Source organism: Marmota flaviventris, chromosome 9, assembly GCF_047511675.1.
Source record: "Marmota flaviventris isolate mMarFla1 chromosome 9, mMarFla1.hap1, whole genome shotgun sequence".
Taxonomy (NCBI): Eukaryota; Metazoa; Chordata; class Mammalia; order Rodentia; family Sciuridae; genus Marmota; species Marmota flaviventris.
Window position 1 is genome coordinate 129555693 of NC_092506.1, and position 21926 is coordinate 129577618.

The following is a 21926-nucleotide window of genomic DNA, read 5'->3' on the forward strand; positions in this document are numbered from 1 at the left end:
TGAGGACAAACCACGGCTGGAGTCTGGACAAATGGACGTGGCGGGGTGGTCCCCTGAGGGCACCGAGCTCAGCCAGGCGAGGGTGGAGATGGCAACCCAGGCCTCCCCCGGACAAGGACAAAGCTGCCTGGCCATAAGGTGGCCATGAGGCGGCAGGGATGGCAGTCCTGTCTCTGCCCCAACATGAGGCCCATCTGGACACTTGGTGGGAGATCAGCTGCCCACAGTTGGGCAGGGAGCTGTGTCATCCGGAGCCCAGAGGACCCAATGTCCCCCACGGAAACAGTCTTCACCCAGATAGTGCCACCGCTGGTGATGATGGGGACAAGCTGGTGACGCTGTCCATGTCCCCAGAGGAGGTGCGACCACCCTAAGGCCACACATAGAGATTTTGTGCTGCCAAGCAGAGTCAAAAAGCCACCTTTGTGGGGACCAGAGATGCCACGGTGGCTGCACACATCACTGAAGGTGGGAGAGGAGGCCAAAACCAAAGTCAGACAGAAAATGGGGACAGCACTCCCCGTCCCTGTCACGGCTGCAGCTGCCAAAGCCAGAAGGAGGAGAGAAGCCCCGCCGAGGGTGGCCGCCCCACGGTGCAGAGGAGGGGCAGATGTCAGCCAGATGACGATGTCCCCATGTGCTGCAGCACCGCTGCCCCCGGCCACCACTGCCTTCCGAGGCACTGCTGAGCCTCCTCCCTGGTCCTTGGGTAGGCATGGCTCTCAGAAAAGCAGGGTGCCCATACTGCCCACCTCGCTCGGCTCCTTGATGAAGATCTCAAAGGACTGGGAGATGTTGGTTACCACCAACAGGATCCCCGTCCCCAAGGAGATGGTGCCCAGGAAGGCAGCCATGACCGAAAGGCCCCAAGGCACAGTCTCCCAGAGGCCGCCACCATGGGGATGTATCTGGGGTAGGGCAGGTGGTCAGCCCTGGGCCACCACAGAGCCCCCAAACTGGCCATCAGTCTTGCCCATGATTGAGACCAGAACCTCAGGAGGCCCCACCACCTCCCTGAAGCATCATCTGCTAACAACCCTGTGTGCCCCACTAATGCTACGGGACCTAGTCCCTGCTAGGGGACTGCTACTAGTCCAAACTGAAAGGCTGCCAGATGCAGTGGTCCACACCTGTCACCCCAGTAACTTGGGAGGCTGAGGCAGGAGGATCACAAGTTGGAGGCTAGCCTCAGCTACTATCCAAGGCCCTAAGCAGCTCAGTGAGACCCTGTCTCTAAATAAAATTTTTTAAAAAAGGGCTGGGGACATGGCTTAGGGGCCAAGTAACCCTGGGTTTGGTCCTCAGTAAGGGGGTTGAGGGACTCGGACATGACTCTTGAAATGGCCACTGTCCCTACCAAGGACTCGAAAGCAACCTAGAATTTGCAACTGTGGCTTTTTCTGTCATTGCTTCTTTCAGGAAAGGTCACCAAGTGAGAGCCCACAGGACAACCTGGGCTGTCACCTGACTTTGTAGACACAGCCCTTCTCACTGTGGCTGCTGCCAAGTGGCACAGGAAGAGCTAAGAAAATGGCAGAGGGAACCAGGGAGGCTGGGGGCAGCCCTCAATCCAGGACGAGGTGAAGCTGCAGCGGGCACTCCTCCTGCCCTGGGCACCTGCACCCTGGGGCCTCTCCCACCCTCCGTTCTCTCCACCCCAAGGTGACGGCCACACAGGTCACCTGGCTGTGGCTCAGCTGGTCTCTGGATTCCTCTCTGCTGTGGTCTTGTCTGGTGGAACTGACCTTCCCGCTTCAAACATCACTTCAAACTCTGACGCTCTGCTAGCCTCTAAGCCACATCAACCATCTGTCTTTTTTCGGTCATGGGGATTAAACCCAGGGGTGCTCCACCCCTGAGCCCCATCCCCAGCCCTTTTTTTGTCTTTTATTTAGAGACAGGGTCTCATTGAGTTGCTTAGGGCCTCACCAATTTGCTGATGTTGGCCTCCACCTTGCCATCCTCCTGCCTTGGCCTTCAGGTGTATCCCACAGAGCCCGGTGCTTCAGCTCAGGTCCATCTGGAGCCCCACTCTGTGCTCAGAGCCTGGGCACCTGCTCCTGGATGCCTAGGGCAGCATCCCACCAGCATGAGCAGAGGTGAGGGTCCCCTGCTGCCGGAACCACCTCTACAGAGCCCCATGCTGCGTCACCAGGCTGCATGCTCCTGGCTCCCTGCTGAGGGCGCCAGGCATCTTATTGCATGTCCCCAGCATCCAGCACTTAGCAGGTTCATAAATATCCAATGACACAGGGACCTTGCCTACCCTGTGATCCGAGAATAAGACCCATGGACACTGGAGACCCCAAGGCCCACCAGTGCTCGAGGCCTGGGTGCTGCACATGCTGACTGGGGGTGGGTACTACACTCACCGGTTGAGCTCATGCACCAGGATGTCTCCCGGTGGCCCCGCATCACCCTATGCTGTTCCTTCAGCTGCTTGGACACATGCATGATGCCCAGAGCAGAGGATGTGCTCATAGATGTGTTTGGAGGGAAAGATCTCGAGCTGCTGGACACTGAAAGGGCTCTTTCTGCAGCTCTACATCTTTACATGGACTTTAAAAATGCCCTAAGTGCTGGGGGTGCACCCCTGTCATTCCAGCAGCTTGGGAGTCTGAGGCAGGAGGATTGCAAGTTGGAGGCCAGCCTCAGCCACTTAACAAGGCCCTGAGCAGCTCAGCGAGACACTGTCTCCATATGAAATTTAGCAAGTGCTGGGAGGTGGCTCAAGTGTTAAGTGTCCCTGGACCAACAAGGTGTCATAAGGAGAAGACCAGACAAGATGTGGTTTTCCACTCTGGCTTCAGGTTCTCAGACCTGCTACTGATGGCTGAGCTTTGTCCATCTGTCCTTAATGCTCTGAACTGTCTAACCAAGGTGGGTGGCCCATCTGCATGTCACAAACCACCACTGTGACAAAGCAACAAGCCAAGTGACACTTTAAGAACCTCCGTTTATACTTATGTCATTGGCAGAGGAGCCCGAGACCTCAACCCAGGTCTCAGAAAACAAGGCACAGGAGCCCAGCATGAACATGAGGTACACTACCACATGGACAGGGTCCTCCAACATGGAGCCAAAGGACTCCAGTGGAGACAGGTAGTAACACAGACTACCAACTGGGTAGGCACAGGCAGGGCCTCCAGAAGATGTGTCCTGGGAAGAAGGAACAGAAGGTCTGGGATGCTGAGTTTACTGAACCTGAGCTTCGAGATGAACCCAGAGCAGACCAAAACTGTGATTGCAGCCAGGCACAGTGACACACACCTATCACCCCAAGCTCAGGAGGCTGAGGCAGGACGATGGCAAGTTGGAGGCCAGCCTCGGTCTCTTAGAAAGGCCCTAAGCAGCTCAGTGAGACCCTGGCTCTAAATGGGGGTTGAACAGGGCTCAGGGGTCAAGTTCCCCTGGGTTCAGTCCCTGTTACAAAAAATGTCCTGCACAGAATTTGGGAAAGGACACAGGGGAGGAGATCTGTGCATGAGACATTTGGTCAGGAGCAAGACGCACAAATGCTGAGCAGCACCACCCACTCTGTGGCCAGGAGAGGCTCCCCAGGAACATTTGACTGACACACCAGGTGCCCAACAGGCTGACAAGCAGGTGCCCACTGAAGTGGCCTGACAGCATCTGGGAGATGATGTAGAGGTGGGGACCAGGGTGGACTGCAGCACCATCAGGACGTTGAAGATGAAGAAGAGCTCAATTGGGTAGGTGTGGTACTGGCCCTGGTAGTGCACAGTCTTGATGGGCAGGTCAACCCGGAAGCCCTGAGGACAAAGGCCAGAGGCACGAAAGGTGGCACCAGCTCTGGGGACCCGACTTCTGACAGTGCTGGAGAGCACCTGCCCCTTCCCTCACTCCCACTGTGCTTGGGGCACACACAGAAAAAAACGCAGAAAAACTGGCTTCAAATGTACTAAAGTCCACTTTATGGCCATTTGTATCTAAACGGGAAAAAAAAAAAAAAGAAAAAGAAATTATAATGAAGCCAGAGACAGTGGCACAGGCCTGTCATCACCAGCAGCTCTGGAGGCTGAGGCAGGAGGACTGCAAATTTTGGAGGCCAGCCTCAGCAACTTAGTGAGACTATGTCTCTAAATAAAATATAAAAAGAGCTGGGGATGGGGCTCAGGGGTTAAGTGCCCATGGGTTCCTTCCCTGGTACCAAAAAATAAAGAAAAAGAAATGCAGACTTCCTGTGCTCACGCTGGACTCACTTGGAAATGGATGACCACAGCAAGGCAAAGATGGAGGCAATGAGGTTCATGAGGTCGGGGAGATTCTGGCAGGAGAAAGCCTCTCTAAGGGCTCAGTCTTTGTCTGTGTGCGTGGCCCAGAGATGGAACAGTGCAACGATGGCACCCTCCAATTCCATGCCTGTTGGCAGAGGAGGACACAAATGTGAAGGGAAGAACAAGGGGCTGGACTCTGCTGGGTCTTAGGCCTCCTCCTGGCCAAAGCAGAGGCAGGAGAACAAAATCAGCCAGGAGACTCAGCCAGGAGACTCACGGCACCCACAGTCACGGGGTCACGGTCTGGATTTTTTTGGCACCAGGGATGGAACCCAGGGGCCCTAGGCCACTGAACCACACCCCCAGCCTATTTGTATTTCATTCACAGACAGCATCTTGCTGAGTTGCTGAAGCCTTGCTGTAGCTAAGGCTGGCCTCCAAGTTGAGATGCTCCTGCCTCAGCCTTAGCAACAGGCAGAAAGGTGCCTGGCCTGAGGAATAGGCAACACACTGACCAGGAACACTGAAGCACAGGGCGCCAAGTTCTGAGCACTTCAGAAATGGCATGAGACTGACTTTAGGACAAAAGCACAGTGGGAAACACTGTCACCATGGCCCCTGCTGACAGGTTGGTGCTTCCCTAGACATGGCTTTCGTGGGCAGAGTGGCTAATGGCTGGGGACTCAGATGTCCCAGTCTCTCCCTGGGACAGCATTTTCCTGTCACCCCAGAGTTGGGACAGCAGGACTTGCATCACCTTCTGGACGGCCACTCAGATGGGCCATCTGTCCTGTAGACCACATGGACGGGATGTCTGTGACAGAAATGCTGTCCTAGCTTTCCCTGGCCCCCTGGCATCCCTGTAGTGGTCTTCTGACAGCCGCTCTCCCTGCTGCCTCGCTGTGTGGGACAATAGCTTATGTCTCTGTGGTCAAAAATCTGGAGACATGAAAGCTTGAGCATTTTGTAAAGGAGAAAGTTCAGCAATCCCAGGGACTTGTCCTGGTTTCTCTTGCCACCAGTGACCTCTCAGAACTCTCCTCGCTTGCTCCACTGAGCCATGCACTGACCCTCAACACACAAGCTCATCTCTGCCCCAGGGCCTTTGCACCTGCCAGGTTCTCTAGATGGACCCGTAAGACTCTTCCCCAGTCGCCCCATCTTCCTTCTCTTCTCTACTCTGACCCGGGACCCTGGGATGACACTGACGCTCACACATCTTATGTTATATCCCTTTGTATTCTTAGCACCCACAGAAGAGCCTGGTGCTTTACAGTACCTGCCTGACAAGTGTCTGGAATGAAAGGTGGGTGACAGCAGTGGCAGGGTGAGGGCCTTACGAGCATTCTGAATGTTTAATGTGGTCATTTCTTGCAAATCACTACCCCCTTGTCTCTGGGAACTGGGTTGTTTCATGTGCTAGTGTCACCCGGGGGGCGAAAGCCATGTGATGTCTCCATCTCCCTCCAAGCCTGGACTGTCCCCCACCTCAGAGAAGAATGACCAACTGCACTCTCCACCCTAGGGGCCCTTCCACACCCCACTTTCCAGGTTGCAAGCTGAGCCGTGGTGGCACTCCTGGTAACAGGAGACCCTTCCAGCTGCAAGCTACCTGTGCCTGCTCCACCCTCTTCTTGCCCATCCTGGTGGTGTCCCTGTGGCTCCACCATTTTGGCTTCTTACAGCACCACTCAAAGCCCCCCAGGTAGACCCTCTGCCCCAGCCAGGTTCCGGAGGTTTCCAAGGGCAGCCACCTCCATGTCTTGGTTGTCTGTTGCCTTCATCTCTCACTAAGTCCTAAGGCCCTCACTCTGATGTCACACTGGCTGGCTCAGGCTGGATGGCTGTGCCACCATTTTCTCAGCCTGTCTCCCAGGGACAGCAAATCATTCCTTCAAAAACTGTCCCCTCACTCACCATCCTGCTCCAGAGCAAAGTGATCCTCTGGCTGGCTGCCACAGCCCAAGCCTTCACTGACTGGTCCCCTGTGGCCACCACTGCTCCCACTCTTTTTGAAGGCAGCCCTCCCAAAAGCCAGGAGGTCTTGGCAGACTCCCTAACTCCTACCCAGATTTCACAACCACATCCACAGCTGGGGTCCAGCTGCTTTGCACCCCCAGATCCTCAATTCACCTTAGATTTTCTGAAATTCTAGGAAGAGTCTGGTGTCACCTTTGCCTACTCTTCTGTAAGTGTTCCCGACCCTCCTACCTGAGGTCCAGTCTTTCCCATGGGATCTCTCAGGCACCCTGCAGGGACTCATCTGCAGTTTCCTCAATTTGATGACGTGGCACTAGAAGCCAAGAACCAGCTCCACATTCAATTCCAAGAAAACACGAAAATGCACACAAATATTTTCCATGAGAGACTTCCCAGCAAAAAAAAGATTCAGGGATCAGAGGCCAAAAGAAAAAGAAAAGAAAAAAAGTCAATTTCCCTCTCCTAAGAAGTCTCACATGTTTTTCAATTTTTATTTTATTAAGATTCGTAAGCCAGGTGTCATGGTGCCTGCCTGTAATTCCAGTGGCTCTGAAGGCTAAGGCAGGAGGATTGCAAATTGGAGGCTAACCTCAGCCAAATTGGGGCTCTAAGCAACTCAGCGAGACCCTGTCTCTGAGTAAAATGCAAAAGAGGGTTGGGGACGGGGCTCAGGGGTTAACTGTCCCTGAGTTCAATCCCCAGTGCCTTCCTCCCCAAATTGGCAATACTGCAGGGTGAACCCAGCAACAGTCATTCTACCCATAACTGTTTTGAGACAGGGTCTCATTTGCCAAGGCTGTCCTTGAACTTGTAATCATCGAACTAACTGCTCCTTGACTGAACAAGTGGTTTGGTGTAGAAATGTCATTTTTAGAATCTTATTCACTAAGAACAACTGCTAAAATATGTGCAGATGATTGCCCAAGGATATTCACTTCGATGCTAACTGTGACTGAGAAAGGACTGAAATGTCCACCAGAAGACAATTGGCTAAAATCAACACTTCTTCCTTGCAGTGCAGGTTCCTGCTAAGAAATTTGAGGCAGGATTACTCTGTGGCATGTTAACTGTCCTTGAAATATTCTTATAAGACATGAAAGTTTAGATATCATTTTGATTGTAAGTGTTGTTGTTGTTATTGTTGTTGTTGTTGTTATTATTATTATTATTATTATTATTATTATTATTATTATTATTATTTGGTACTAGGGATTTAACTCAGGATCACTTAACCTCTGAGCCATGTCCCCAGCCCTTTTTCTATTTTATTTAGAGACAGGGTCTCACTGAGTTGCTTAGGGCCTCACTAAGTTGCTGAGGCTGACCTCCAATTTGTGATCCTCCTGCCTTGGCCTCCTGAGCTGCTGGGATGACAGGCTTGAGCCTCTGCACTCAGCTATAATTTTAAACATTTGCACACTGAAAATTCAGAAGAAATGATTCTGAAACAGTCATTTTCCCACAGAAGAATACTCTGCATACATGAAAACTTCCTGCAGAGGTACCCAAAGGGGGGCAGGCCCTTACCTTGGTCGGTTTTGATGGTGGTGGGGTTGAAGGCCTTCCCCAGGATGGTTTCACAGATGTTGCTTGAGATGGAGAGGGAAAAGCCACAGCCCAGGCCGTGCCCTTTATAATGAAGCTCATCCAAAAGGAGGACGATCAAGCCCACCACAAAAAACTGCAGAATTAAAATAAATTAATTAATAAAAGTGGACTCTGCGTTACTGGCCCCAGCGCCCTGGTTCCTTCCATCTTCAATGTCAGGGTTCTCTGCTATGAGGGCCAAATAGGAGACCCTTCTCAATCAGCCTCACGGGAATTCAGAAGCCAAAGCCAGGGTCTTTTGATTCTCTTTTATTTATTTAAATCTATTTTTTAGTTGGAGGTGGACACAACATCTTTATTTTATTTTTATGGGGTGCTGAGGATGGAGCCCAAGGCCTCACATATGCCAGGTGAGCCTCTACCCCTGAGCCCCAGCCCCAATATTTTTTTTTTGTTTCTTAATTGTTTTGGGGTTTGCAGGTGGACAGCATGCCTTTATTGATTTCAATATTTCTCGTTGTAGATGGGTGCAGTGTCTTTATTTGATTGATTTCTTTTTGGGCGGTGACCAGCCTCCAACCCAGGGCCTTACCCTGCTCAGGCCAGTGTTTAGCCTTGAGCCCAGCCCTGAGCCTGGCCTGGCCCCAGCTCTGGCTGAGTACTGATGAGGAGGAAGAGGGATGACAGGGTCACTCAGGAAGCGGGGTGAGAGTGGGGGTTCACCTGAGTGGTGATCAGAAGGCAGATCCCAGAACCCATCTTTGAGGGAGTCCCTGTCCATGCCTGTCATCACATCCATAATGGACTGGCCGATGGTGACATCATGCCAAACACTAGGGTCCTAAGAAAATCTTGAGCAGAGTGTGGCAGGAACACAGATGACAAATACTGACACTGCCCACGGGAACCTTGGTGAGGAGTGTCCAACTGTCACACATCAAAGCGCATGAGAACTCAGGCTTTCTAGTGAAAGCACCTTTCATCTTTTATTGTGGCTTTAGGGATTGAACCTAGGGCCTTTCGGATGGTAGGCAAGTGCTTTACTAAACTTTAGACCAGTCATCCTAAATTCTTTTTTTAAAAAAATGATCTTGAATACTTAATATGGAAAAACATTTTTAAAAAATTGTCAAGGGTAAGGAGAAAACTTCTGGGGCTGTAGCTCAGTGGTAGAGGCACTGAGTTCCATTTTCAGGTCTGCAAAAAAAAAAATATTAAAAACAAAGAGAGAAAGAGAAAAAAAAACACCCAATTTGGGCTTTAGAAAAATAATGCAAATTTTTTGTTTGTTTGTTTTGATTTTGGTACTGGGGATTGTACTCAGGGGCACTCAACCTCAGAACCTCATCCCCAGCCCTATTTTGGTTTTATTTAGAGACAGAGTCTCACTGAGCTGCTTAGGGCCTCGCTGTTGCTGAGGCTGGCTTTGACTCACAATCCTCCAGGATCAGCCTCCCGAACTGCTGGAATAAGAGGCGCGCACCACTGCACTAAGCCAAGTATATTTTAAAATGTCAAAAATAAAAATTAAAAAAAGAAAACCACTTATTAGTGCTTTAGAAGGATAATGCATTAATTTAAGGCATTGAATAATAAATGCATTACTTAATATTTAATAATGCATTACTTAATTCATTAATGATTAATGCATTAATACATAAATATATTCTACAATCTTGATTTGTGTCTGAAACTCACAATTTAAGTTAGATGGATTTCTCACTGAATTATTTAACCTACTAACTTAAGATCTCTAAGACATGCTGTATGGAATATAGCAGAGTAGAAAATTGTAAATATTGTTTTCTAAATAGCACATTCCAGTTACCAGAGGCTAGGCTTGGCTGACTCTGAGGCTGGTCCCCATTATTGGGGCTGCCTATCATTTGATACAGCCAATACTCTTAACCTAGTTTAACAGCATGTAGAAACTGAGACTCCAGAACTATTATCTAAATTTCTTCCACATCAAAAAAAAAAAAAATAGCCAACAGCAGAGCTGGACTGAGAGGATCACCTTTTTGCTCATTAAATCCTTTTAAATACAGAAGAAAAATAGCACTTGCTAAATAACTACCATGTGTTAGGCACTGTGAGAGTGATTATTTAATTTAATCCTTTTTTTTTGATACTGAGGACTGAGCAGACGTGCTTCACCCCTGAGTCTCATCCCCAGCCATTTTTTTATTTTATTTAGAAACAGGGTCTCATTGAGTTGCTTAGGGCCTCACTAAGTTGCTGAGGTTGGCCTCCAAATAGTGATCCTTCTGCCTCAGCCTCCAAAGCTGCTGTAATTAGAGGCATACTCCACAGCATCTGGCTTTCATTGAATTCTTATGACAGCTCTGAAGTAGATGTCACCTCCTTTGTGAGGTACGGAAATCATGGCTGGTGAAGGGGTGACCTCCATGCACTGATCCTTCAAGTGCATCCTCTGGGGCATTCCTGCCCTCCCCTGCCCTGCCTGGCCTTCCCCCATACCCAGCACCTCCCAGAAGTGCTCTCTCACTAACAGGCCATGGAGCACCTACAGGGTCGGCAGGCAAAGCACACAGGCCAAACTGGGCTGTTTTAATGCCCCCAATTTTAGAGCCAATTCAAATTTTCAACTAGACACCAGAAATATACCCATGATCTTTCTTAAACTTCTGGGCTCCCGTTGAAGAGGGCTTGGTCTTTTGGGGTGTCACCCACTTCAATCATCTTGGCGCAAGCCAAGAGTTGCATGATGAGGCCCAAGGTGACCATTGCAGAGATACCCAGCTCCATGAGTGTGTCTAAGGAAATGGGCAGCCACAAAGCCCCTGTGAGCTCAAGAAAGCAAGATATTATTTAATAAAATGAACCTACAGAATTGAATGTGACCCCTTCTCCACATTGGATGGGCTTCAGGTTGCTGGCAGCAATTATAGCATAACCCCCCAAAAACCAAAGATAAGAACACAACTGAGTCCCTCTGTCGAGCCCACCAGACCCCATGTCATTCTGTTTGGAAAGTCACATACCCCTCAAGAGCCTGCTGCATTCCCACCCCAATGGACAGATCTATTCTGGCTGGACAGAGGACAGAGAGGCCCGTCCTTCATCAGTTCATAAAACTGGAGAACATTCCAATCATTTCCTGAGTCTGCAGATGGGGCTGGCACATTTGGATCTAGTTGGGAATCAACCTTCCCTTTCCATAATGTTCAGATGAGCTCTGATTCTGAGTGACTGGAACCTCTTTGGAACCCCATTTTTAAACCGTGTCCATCAAATGCACCATCAATATACACAAGAAAATCGTTTCTAGACCCACAGGTGACTGGTTAGATTCGACCCTCCACTGTCACTCGTGGTTTTGATCCATATATTTCACCTGTAGATATGAAAAAGATGCAGCTGAGAAACCAATAGAGAGTTCTAGAGAGTATTCCATGTGGACTCACCATCTCATTTCAGGGATTTCAAACACTCTAGTTTTTTTAAGTTTTCAGAAATTCTCAAGCAGAGACTTATCTTGCTCTTCCAGGTTTTGTATTGCATTCAAACCCAATTCTAAAGAAGATGGTGTTGCCCAGGCTGAATGCACCGTTGATCAGGCTATTTGACATGGCACATGCAGACTTTCCAGGCCACAGAGCTGCCCATTCTCTGAGCTCCACAGAAAGGCTGTAATTCAACTAAATGGTGCTGGTCCAGCAGAGAAGAGGCAGAGTGAGTCTGAGCCTCCCTCTGTTGGAGGCCAGAATCCCTCACATCCAGTAGAAAGGGTCCACAGAATCCGAGGCCATAATACCAAACAAAGGATATGGAAACAAGTAGAAACCAAAGGAGTGGCACATGGTTTCCCCCTCTCCCCCTTGCCCCAACAACAGCACAGGAGACCGGATTGACCTTACTGGAGACTAAGAAGATGAAAAGGGGGATGGCTCTCCACAGCACCTTCTCCTTCAACTGGATCTGCAGAAGAGGTAGAATCAGAGGACATGAAGTTTCCCAGTAAGTCATTAAAAATAGAGTCCCAGAGACACTTTCTCTGATCACCAAGAAAGGCCAAGGTGGGCTGGAGACACAGCTCCATGGGGAAGCACTTGCCGAGCATGCATGATGTTCTGGGTTTAGTCTCCAACAGACAACCTCCCCCCAAAAAGTGAAGAAACCAAACCATGCACCAAGCAGAGTCCTGAAAGGTGAGTCTCATGCTTTCTGTGGACAAAGCCAATGCGAAGATGTCCATAGGTGTCACGTCTGGGAATGCTCATATTATACAGCATCATGATCTTCCCACTGCTTAAGTGAGTTCAATGGCAAAGCTGTACTCTTAACCATTGATATGAACAGTTTAGATCCTCAAGGAGGGGCAAGAGGAAGGCAAATTCAAAGACAGCCTCAGCAAAAGTAAGGTACTGAGCCACTCTATGGGACCCTGTCTCTCAATAAAAAACAAACTAGGTCTGGAGACATCTCTCAGTGAGTGGTTGCTACTGAGTTCAATCCTAGGGATAAGTAAGTAAGTAAATAAATAAATAAATTCTTTCTGTTGTTGATATTTTTAAAATAATATTTAATCTTTATTTTATTTACCTCTTCTCTGATGTTTAGTATTTTTTCTTCTACTAGTTTTGGGTCAGGCATGTTCTTGATTTTCTACCTCCTTGAAGTGGAAGTCTTGGTTGTTTTCTTTTTTGATGTAGGTATGTACTGATCTAATCTTCTTAAAATTGCCTCTGCTCTATGCTATATGTTTTTTTTTTTTATTTTGTGTTTCTATCATCATTTTTCTCAAGAATCTTTAAAAATTTCCATTCTATTTATTCATTGACTCCTGGCTATTTGAGAGCTTGTTGTTACATTTGCAGACATGCAGGATGTATCTGAAGTTCCGCCTGTTGTAGGTTTCCAGTTTTATTACATTGTGTTCAGAAAAATAGTTATTTCAAATGATTTTTAGCTTCTAAAATTTGTTAAGATTTGTTTTATGACTTAATCTGTTGTCTATTCTGTAGAATGTTGTTGGTACTGTTGTGAAGAATTTGTCTTCTTTTGGTTTTTGTCGGAAAGTTCAGTTAAGCCTATCTGCTCTTCAGTGTACTTTAAATCCTGTGTAAAGAAAGAAGAAGAGACAGAAGCAAGGTGCAGAGGCAGAATGACAGGATGGTAGAAAGTCTCCTTGTCCAAGCTGCCAGCTTTACTTATAGTAGTAGGTTACCTTATGGCACTGGCATCAGTAGTACACTGTTGTTCATTGTGCCATTAGACTACAGATTTAGCAACATTATGCAGCTTCTTAGATAGTTACCTACTAAGGTTGCAATAGGAGACTTGTGTGGCTCTCAAGTAAGTCCATTGTTTAAAGTTACTATTATGTGGACAGATTCAGGTGCAGCAGAGCTTGGCAAAACAATGTGGTTGTCTAAAAAGAGAGTCCCTCCCCAAAAGCTAAGTGCCTAAGGTCAAGGTTGAGGCTGATAAGATTCTAGCAAAGAGCTTCCTCATGCAAGGCATTGCCACAACAGCTAGGTATTGCACATGTATTAGTTATCTTGCTGGTTTCTGAAAGAAACTGCAGAATATTCCAAACATAGGAAACAGGGTGCCTGTTACCTCCTGGGAGTTTGCTCACCAGAGGAATGCTTTCCTTATATTTCTATGGTCAAAACACTTACAATCCTGTGTCTCTTTTTTGATGTTTTTGGATGAAAGATCCATCCATTTTTCAAACTTAGAAGTCCTCTATTAATATACATCGAAGTCTCTCTCTCCATTTAGATGAAGTAGTGTCTGTCTTATGTCTATGTGTTGTATTATTATGTGATTTTATATTTATACTTATATTTTCTTGCTTAATTGAAACCATTTGTCATTATATAACGACTTTAGTCTATTTTTACTTTTGGTATTAAGGTCTATTTTTTGTGATTTAAGAAAAGCTACTTCTAGTTTTTATTTCCATTTTCTTGAGATATCTTTCTTTTATTCTTCACTTTTATCCTATGTGTTTTTTTAGAGGTGAAATGAGATTCTTCTAGGAAAAATATAGATTTTTTTGTTCTATGTATTATAGAACTTTATGTCTTTTTACTGGAGAATTTACCCCATTAAGGTGGTTCTTGACAGGTGAATATTTACTAGTGCCATTTTGGTTAATGTTTACTCCTTGTGCTGTGTGACCATTCTTCCTCTCTTACTGTCTTCTATTTTTGTTATCTTGTAATACATAGATTTGTATCACAACTCTTTGAGAGTTGAAAATTAAATGAATATGTAAATCTAATTGATATAGCATGTGCACAATCAAATAATTAAAAGGTCTGAAGAGGCTTAGGCTTTTTACCTGTGACAATGTCTACCCTCCTGACAAATACTATTTACTCTTTTATGTTTGCTTTTTTCTTTGCATATTATTATTATTATTATTATTATTATTATTATTATTATTATATTATTATTATTATTATTATCATTTTACTAATCTTTATACATCTTAATACTATGCTTTAAAGAAATATGCATTTATTTAAAATATGTTATAAGTAAATAACAATGGTTATTTAGGGATCAGAACACTAACCTATAAATCAGTTGAAATAAGAAAAATCTTATTTTAAAGCTTTATATATCAAAACAATAACATTGATATAAGAAGAAATGAACGTTTTGGTTATTGGAGTAACTGGATATGATTGAACAGTTAAAAGAATTTTTTGTAATTTGATTGAATTCCAACTGCATTAAAAACTAAAGTCAGCCAAGTGTGGTGGTTCACACCTGTAATCACAGCACTTCAGCTGGCTAAGGCAGGAGAATTACTTGGTATTAAGGTGTAATTTTTGTGACATAAGAATAGCTACTTCTGTTTAATTTTTGTTTCCATTTGCTTGAGATAACTTTCTCTTATTCTTCACTTTTGTCCTATGTGTTTCTTTTGGAGGTGAATTGAGATTCTTCTAGGCAAAATATAGATGGTTTTTATTCTGTCAAAAATCAGTACCTTGTGGTGGTTGATGCTTTTGGAAGTGCAAGGATCTCACATTAGATTTCTTGGTTCCTCTTAAGTAGAAGGGAATGGGGGACTTGACATCTCTTGGAATCCTAGCATGCAGAGCAGGAGGTCACAGCTACAGGGTGTGATGATCACCCCCAACTCTCTGCCCAGCCAGCTGTCTCTGCACAGTGTTGACTTAGATGAGCCATTTGGAATGGGAGTCATACTGGGGATGCTGGGATTTTGATTTCTCCTTATGTAGCTTAAATTTTTTATAATGAACACCAATCCTTAGAAATAAAAATATTAAAGACTATTGAGGGGAAATGTCCACTAGGTGTTCATCTAGCTGTTCCATCCAGTGGGACAGAGAACTGCAGGATGGGGACCCATGAAGGGACCCCTTGACAAGCATCTTCAGAGCCTCAGACAGTGGTCCAAGCCCAGGCTTTGGAGTCAATGGCTTGATTTTATATAAGTCTGTCTATATACATGTTTGTGTGTTTGTGATTTTTACAAAATCTTTTCATAAAATAAGTTATAGATGACCGAATCACACAAGATGTTCCTGAGAGACAGACTAAACCTCCCCTGTGTTCTTTCACTTTTCAGTTAACCCTTTAATAGAAGGAGAGGAGAAGCTAACACCAAATGGCGGTGAGGAGGGGCAGCTGCACTGGCTAGTTGCAGAGGTGCTGCATGGCCTGGTGAGGACCGGCCGGCAGCTGCCTCCTTCTTCTCAGCTCAGGTGTGAAGTGTAAGCCCACTGGGAGACACAGCCTGATTCATGCCTCATGAACCATGATGTGCTGGCTGTCTTAATCAGCATTGAGTTTTGGTTCCATGGCCAATGGCTAAATATTAACAAAAAGCAACTGGGTTCCTCAAATTGATTGACAGGGTGGCCCTCCCCTGTTTCATTAGTGATTGCTTCCATTTGGATCTGGGTGGTCCCTAGAGGCCAGGTGTTGATGGGGTTCCTAGTCTGGTGTTGATGAAGTGGGGAACCTTTGGGGACTTTGCAGAAGATTCTAGATCATGGGCCTTGAGGGAGGCTGCAGGAAGCCAGCTCCCTCCTCTTCTTTGTTCAGGGAAAGAGTGAGTGGACATTTTCTCTACCCCACGCTCCCTGCCACAGGGTGCTAACTCACCACAAGCCCCCAAACCTGACCACAGTCTAAATCCTCAAAAACTATATGCTAACAAACCCCTTCTCTCTGCAAGTTGATGTCTCAAGTGTTTGCTCCAGTAATGGAAGCCAGCGAACTGTCACCATGTTGTCTGGACTACAGCAGCAAAGAAAAACCCAGAAGGGAGCTGGGGATGGATTCTAGATTTCCAAACATGGTCATATTTCCCAGCGCACGTTGCACCAGGGCAACAGCATGGGGAGGGCCTGTCCTCTGCAGAAAGCCTGGGCTTTTCTTCCCCTCTTCCCTGTGGACAACAGAGCCTCCCTCTGCCCCAACCACAGTGCTCAGAAAAGGAGGGCTTTGAACTATGGGTCCTGGTGGCTCACCTCCTGAGTTCTAGGTCCAACAGCCAGACAAGGCAGGGAAACACTTGCCCCCACTGGCCAAAGGCACATGGCTTCCATGCAGAGAGCCATGTCCTCTGTCTTGTTCCCTTGGCTTCAGATTATGTGTTCTGAGCCTTTCCAATTTGCTTCTTTTTACAATCTTTTCTCTTTTGGCAATGCAACCATTTGTCTTCTGGTTTCATCTTTATTACTCACATTCCCTCAGGATGAGTATTCATTACAATATTTTAAATTAAGACCTGCACTGCCCTCCTAGCTGTGTGCATCAGGGCTCCCCACACAACACGTGTAATTCTTATCACAGGATTTCAGGCAGTTTGTACATTATATTCTATTAAAAACTCAGTTCCACTCAAGGTTGTCACAACCCAGGGATCACAGCTTCCTTCCCGATGATGTCCTGAGATACATTCACACATTCCTGTTAGCAGCAAGTTTCCTCCACAGGCCTGTGTTTCACATCTCATTTGATATAAAAATGCAACAGAAGGCATAAAAAGAAGCAGTTATTTATTTACATTATGGAATGGATTCTAGAGGGATACTAGATAAGCATAAATTATCACACCATAGCCACAATCCTTGCCCTTCTTCAGCCCGGGGGAGGAGGGTGAGGCCAGGAGCTGTCAATCACACAGCTGTTTCTCAGTCACTTCTAAGAATTGCAGACTTTGCTCTTAGAAAACAACAGTGACAACCACCTCCAAGAACTTGTGTGGTTCTCTGCATTTGAAACATTATCATTTGACCAAATATTTCAACAAAATTCTCTCTGAATGGAACCTGGACACCATCACCTACCTAGTGTCCCAGGATGCAGGGACAGATGGCACCCACAGCATGCTCTGTGGGTATCAGGACCCCTGACACTGTGGTGACTGTCTGGCTCACTCTCACTCAAGTCCCCACCAGAGTTCATGGCCCCCCAGATCCCCTCCCACATTCCATCCCAGGCCTTCAGCTGAGGTTGATGGGAACCCCTGACTTCAGTGTGGGCTATGGCAGTTGCTTAGGGGATCACATGTCATAGTTATATCCCCAGGGCCAGGGATGACCAGGACTTGTGCTGGGCCTGTCTGGGAAGAAAAGCTTCTATCAGAGTGACCACATCAGCAGATGGATGCAGATGTAGTCAGTTTCCATCCTCCTCCTCCAGGGTGCAGAGCACCTGAGAGGAATACAACCATGGGAAGATGGGGACAGACTCTGAGGAGAAGGTTGGAGCCCCAATCTAACACTCCTTTTGCCTGTCCACGATGAACTCAACCTGCCTGTTAATTAAAACAATCAAAGAAGGCTTGGTGGTTTTCCTAGCCTCAAACATGCCTGGCCTAGGACTGGCCCTCAACAATAAAATTTGTACTGAGAATTAATAATTTCCAACAACAGTGTTTTTCTTTTATTTCTTTCTTTCTTTCTTTTTTTGTATATTTTTTTGTGAAGTGGTGCTGGAGTTTTCCTACAAAAATCAAGAAAATCTATTTCTACAATTTTCATGATCTTTTTAGAGAATAGTGAACATAAGCCCTTAGTGAATAAACTAATTCGTTATTAAAAAGATGTTTATACATCAATAAAAAATGATTATTTATCACTCTGCTCCGTAGGTAGTAATTCTTTGAGTACTAAGGAAAATATGTTCTAAACTTATTTTACTACAAATAATCATGAGAAAATTATCTGAGATTTTTTAAAGTCCACCTAACTTCCAATATGCTACCTATATAATGAGATTACTTTTTTTTTTCTTACCCAACAAATCTCTGGTTGAAATAAATGAAGATAGTCCAAGTAAAGAGGTGTACTGATACACATTAAGGGGCAGATAAATTGTGGGTGATATTACTTAGAAACACAGTCCTATTGATCAGATAAATACTAGGCATTTGATGAGACTGAAAATTCCATATTCTTTCTCCATATTTTCTTTATAACTTAATCCTTCCCATGTAGATCTTTCATTTCTGAGCTATGGTAGTTACTAACACTATCCTACCAGAAAGAGATAATAGGGTCCATGAGTCATTTCTGTCCAGATCAAGTTCCATTATGCTCACAACAATATTTAGTAGAGTTAGGCATGACCAGGGCCAGTCAGGGCCTTCTTTTACATTTCTCAGCCAAGGTTAACAGAAAAGAGGTTCTCAGTTTGGTTCCTAGAATGGGAAAGAGAAAATCCTGCATGATTGGCATCTACAGTTCATTTTTTTCACAGTTCTTAAACTACCTGCTCGTGGCTAAGCTGAACTGTACAGTAGCTGAAGAAATTATCTTCAAGCACAGATTGGTTCATAATGACAATGTACATCTGCTAAATATTCAATTTGATGAGGTCGAGAGAATCAGAAGATGGACTAGAATGGGAAGGGGTAATTGGAAGAAAAGCTGGCTTCCTCAGAAAGAAGGTGCTTTAACCTGTCTTCATTCCCAAATGAGAAAAACCATTAGTCAAATGTGTTCCTTCCTTTCTCTCTTCTCTACTTTCTTCCTTTCTCATTTTATTGGTTATTTCCTTCTTATCTCTCACTCTCCATCCCTTCTTTGATTTCTTTCTAAGAGAAGATGTCTCAGTTTACTCTTCATATTTACTTCTCACAAACTAGTCATTTGGAAAATAAAGCTCTATGGGAGCCATATACATTTATATTAGGTATCGTTACTCTGAATTTTTTTTAGTTGAAAAATATATTTTAAGAGTATACACACTCACATAAAACATTAGTGTTTTTTGTTTAATTTAATTTTTTATACAACAAATCATACATGTCCAGGGTCTAGTGAGAAGCCTTACATTGTTTTGCTAGGAATAGAACCAAAAACAAATAAACAAACAAAAATGACAACAGTAATAAAGTCCAAATCATTTTCTATTACATTACTGAATTTTCTGTAATAAGAGCAGTTTATAATAATTTAGAGAAAGTTATTTTATCTTTTCCTGAGAAGTATTCAAGCTTTCAAAGGAATTTTCACTGATTTTCTTCACCCAAATATCAAAGGATGATTTTGTTCACTGAAAACTTTAAAGAAAAAATGCATTTCAAAGACATTTTAAATTCATTCAATGAATAACAACAGACTTTGGATGTTCAGGTAAAGTAAGCATTTTCTATAGAAAAAATTTTTTTTTTTTTATTTTAAAAGAAAAAGGTAATTGGATCATCAGAGTACAGCTTTGCTCCAAATATCTGAATCCACACATTGATGTCAGGATGGCCAAAGCTGGGGAAAAATGAAATTTTTCTTGAAGAAACTCAAAGCCCTGGCTACCTATTTCTTTGTATTCATGTGTCTTTCAGGCCCTGAGGGACTATTCTGGAAGAGGCAGCAGAGTTAATGAATATTGCAGCATTATTCAAAGTGTAGCCACTTATCTGAAAAGACTTTCTGTTATTACTGAGTTTATTCATGGGAAATAGTCATTTTTCTTCTTGGTCATAGATGTGTCAAAAACAGTTTAACAAGTTGAACTTGACAGTTTTTTTCTACCACAGCCTGGTTTATTAGTTTCCCTTGAAATGAAGCATTTTATTGAATTTATTAAAAATATGTCTGTAAACTATTATGTTCTACTCTGTCCTCAGCAGCAAGAGAACTGATGATCTATTTGCTTAACTTTGTTTCTTTCTACAAAACATCTCTAGGCTTCACATTTGGGTTTCCAGCTAAATTCAGCATGATGTTTATGATAGGGCTCCTTTTATTTCCCTATTTCTTAACACTGTAATAGTATCTTATATTCTCCTACTCTACAAATACCTAAATATCTTAGTGAAGTAATTATCCCAATACACACAAACACACACACACACATGAAAAATGTTGATTCCACCTTTCGTGGAACTTAGCTTTTAATTCAGAAGTATTTCATAATCTTCATCCTGCTCTCATGGGGGCTCTGTCACTTCCCTTGACTGATCCTCTTATGTTTCATTTATTTCAAAGGTTTTGACATTTATTTCAGGAGAATTATGTCAAGAGTATGAATGACATTACACTCCATTAGCAATAAATTGGATAATATTGGAGAGTTAGAGTGTTAAAATATTTTATCCCATCATTTCATACTTCCATGTAGAAACTCTGATAGAAATTATAGCTACTTTAAGTGTTGTATGGATCAAAAACTTAAGATGTGGACTAAAAATTTTGAGTAAAATACCCAAATTGAAGTCATGGCTGTGTTATTTAATGAAGTTTTAACAAGTGACCACAAAACACTGGACACACACACACACACACACACACACACACACACGTGTTTAAAGAAAGGAATCTTGGAGGTGTCAGTCCTCTTCTGGGGAAAACAAAAAATGTTTAAAAAATATTGTTATTGAGGACTAACATTTGTCAAAGCAGGCTAATGTTAAGGTAGGCATTTCTCCTCTAAAACATGAAGTCTTGAGTGTACTACATTAATTCTCTCAAGGAAGCATTTATCACAAGCCTAACAACTAAGAAAAAAAAAAAAAAACATTGTCAGAAGAATTCTCAGCCCAGTTCTACAAGAAATTGAAAAAAGAATGAACACCAATTTGTCTAAAATTATTTTATGAAATAGAAAATAGCAAAACTTTCTAACCTCATTCTATGAAACTAATATCAACCTGATGCAAAAACCAGACAAAGACACATCAAGGAAAGAACATTTCAGGCCAGTATTCCTGATGAACAGAGATGTAATAATTCTCAATAAAATTATGGCAAACAACATACAAAATCATATTAAAAATATTGTACAACATGATCAGTGGGCTTTGTCCCAGGGATGCAGGGTTGGTTAAACACATGGAAATCAATAAACATTTTTTTTAAGTAAATAGATGTAAAGACAAGAATCAAAAAAATTATCTCAACAAATGCAGAAAAAGCATTTGACTAAATACATGGTCAAAACACTAGAAAACTATATATAATAGAAAAATATCTTAACACTACAAAAGCTGTTTATGGTAAACACAAGGGAAATCTTCTTCTTCTTCTTCTTCTCCTCCTTTTTTTTTTTTTTTTTTTTTTTTTTTTTTGAGTAAGGAGATTTTACTGAAAACAGAACCAAAACCGGACAAAGGATTACAAACAGGAATGTGGACTCCTCACAAAACAAAAACAAAAACAAAGAACAAAAAGTGTCCGAAGGACAAAAGGGGGTAGCGAGAGTGAGAAAAAGGGTGATTTTTTTTCCTTCCCATTTCTTTTAAAAAAGCCAACACAAAGAAACACACGCACACACAACCCTTTGTTCCCGAGTAGAAACATAAATACGGAAGAATCTAAAACTCTGTTCTTCTTTCTTCCAAAGGCAAAAAAAAAAAAAAAAAAGTAAAAGAAAAGGCAGGCTGAAGGCTGCGCCGCACAGAGCCCCTTCTGCAGCAGTGTGTAGAAGGGGCGGCTAGGCCCTGGGTTTGTGTGACATCTGGCGGCAGCACGGGGAACAGAGGCAGTACGAGGGGGTGTCATGCGCTCGCCCCCAACCCCCCAGAAGCAGGGAGTCCAGCTTGTCAAGTCCAAGGCGCCCTCTCCAAGTCCTGGGCACCCTCTTGGAGGGGGTCGCCAGGGCAGCACCATACCAACTCCTGGGAGCTCAATCCCCCCCCCCCCCCCGCAAGCCCGCCCCTCAAGAGGAGGCGGGCGAGGATGCGCCCTGTGCTTGGGC

At 44.4% G+C, this 21926-nt stretch overlaps 1 pseudogene; it reads right to left on the bottom strand.

The window, feature by feature from the left end:
- Nucleotides 1–722: 722 nt before the first annotated feature.
- LOC139707156 (protein transport protein Sec61 subunit alpha-like) lies at nucleotides 723–11702 on the bottom strand (annotated as a pseudogene).
- Nucleotides 11703–21926: the final 10224 nt, after the last annotated feature.